This window comes from Astatotilapia calliptera, chromosome 4, assembly GCF_900246225.1.
Source record: "Astatotilapia calliptera chromosome 4, fAstCal1.2, whole genome shotgun sequence".
Taxonomy (NCBI): Eukaryota; Metazoa; Chordata; class Actinopteri; order Cichliformes; family Cichlidae; genus Astatotilapia; species Astatotilapia calliptera.
The window spans coordinates 12454890-12457391 of NC_039305.1; positions in this window are offsets into that span (position 1 = coordinate 12454890).

The window sequence follows — 2502 nt, forward strand, 5'->3', positions numbered from 1 at the left end:
CAGTGAGCTCCCGGTGAAATTTTGCTGCCCACAGAAGTCAAGGCTACAGTATAACCTGCAGGAATATAGTGGGCCGTAATTTTTAAATTCACTCTTATTCATTCTTATTTATTTATTCATTTATTTGACTTTTTTTTTCTTTTACTCTTGGCACACCATTACAATAGAGTTATTGAAATACTACTGACCTTCAGAGTTGTCACTGACAATAAGACTTTATTCCTTCACACTTTTTGCATTTACTGTTCGGTTACTTGACTTCAAAGTTCTCTTTGATATGTATTTCCTGTTACATCAGTGCCCAAATTGCTGACCGCAGAGACTGTTTCGGATGAAAGGCCCAAGAAAGCGAAAGATCTGATCTATAAACTGCACCTCATTAAAATTAGATCTATATTAGACCGTTATTAGAACTTCGTGGACGGCATTATGCACAAGTAGCTCTGTGCAGTGATGAGTTGAGATTTTCTTCAAAATGTATAACGAAAGGTCACGACTGGACAGCATGGAGCCAAGAGGTCCTGAGCCCTGCAGAAAAGTGCTGGGCTGCCACCTAATGGTTTAGCTTCACTAGCTGTCAGTTGGATTTTAACCATTTTCTTGGCTATGTGTTTTTTCCCCACATATTCATTCCATTTATACAGTATAGTAAATCCATAAATCAAAGCCCAGCAATATGTATGCAGTATTTTCCACAGTGATTTGAAAAAGTTGCACTCACATAATACCTCTATCTTTAGGTGAGCTGGCTTTAATAAGACTCCGATCACAAAGTTGGCTGATTTGAAGCAACATTTTTCATAAAATAGGACTTTGTTGCTTCTTGGCCTGACTACATACATTCATAACATATATTACTTCACGCTGGCATACATGTCATTTGTGGGTCTGACATATTTTGCCTGCACCAGAATAACAAGGATAAATGAACTGCAGACACTGATGCTTCATATATGTAGCCAGAGACAAAGGCAGAGGTGCTTTTTTTTTGCATTTCATTCCTTTCCCCTTGGTTCAAATACTGAGAGTGATTGGCACGGCAATCACTGGAGACTTTCCTGGAACCAAATCCTACTATTTGTAAATGCAGAGCACAGTCAAAAATTCATATTCATACGGTGCGTTTCAAGTGTCACCTACTCGGAGCATTCAGACTCTGAGCACACTCTCTAGGCACTGTGGTCGTGGAGGTGCATCAAAGCATCCAGATAATTACAGCAGTGGCCATATGATACCAAGATGGGTTAGCTTGCAAGCAAACCGCCCTGTACACCATGCTGATAAAACAAGTGCTCCTCAGAGCAAAATGCATTTGACTTATTTTAATCTTCCCTTTCATCTGCCAAAGACGGATTTTATGTGGGTGAATTTACAAGGCTTTTAAACATTAAACCGTGAAGTGATGCTACTGCACACAGTTCTGTTGTGTTGGCAATATTCACAATCGAAAAAAAAAGGCTTACTTAAAAAAACAAACAAGCAATTAGGGGAATATCATTGTCTACATTTGCTGCATTTCAAAATTCAAGCATATTGATCGGATTATTCAATTAATGTTTTTAGCCATTCCTTAATTTTTGTTTATCTGCTGTCTTCCATACACATCACACATAATGTTCAACACATTTATCCCAATTCAAAAACCTTGGTAAGCAATGTAAGATCCTAATCCACAATCTTCAAATCGTGCTCTAAGAGACACTTAGAGATGCCTTACCTCTGTGGTATTTGATTATTTCTGTGTTTTAGTAGAAAATGAGGTATACTATGCCTTTCTTTTTCCCCTTGTACAAAATCAGGCTTGTTTATTCAAATGAGTAGTTCCCGCAGTTGTTCCCAACCACACTTTAAAACAAATCCCTGCAAATGTATATCTATTTTGCCCAGATAGAGGTGCAAATGCAGCTCCCACCACTGAGGGGAAAAAAAAAAAAACCTATCACACTGTAAATAAAAGCTGAAGCCAACAGTCTGTGGCAGTGGCTGCAGCAGCTCATTACCGTGCTCGTTACTTCGTTCACCTCAGTGCGCCTCATTGTCCACAAGAGGTCAGACATTAACAGCAGAAGTCATAAATAGTGCAGTGACTAACTGTGTATCCCCACCAGCAGTCACAAGTTAAGGGTCGATGGAATTCAGAGCTTCCTCCTTCTGTGAAGCTGCTTTTAATTTATTTATATATATATATATATATATATATACATATATATATATATATATATATATATACATATATATATATATATATATATATATATATATATATATATATATATATATATATATATATATATATATATATATATATATATATTTGTAAAGAGACAGGGTGGGGGCACTGCGGGGTATTAATATTGCAATTGAACATCCTGAGACATGCACGTGTTCTCTCTGTCTCATCAAACACATATTTGGCACTGTTGGTTCATAAAACTTCCCCCAGTGCGTTTCTCAGGGCTGGAGGTCAACGGGATACTTAAGTGTTGTGCGTTAAGGGCGTGG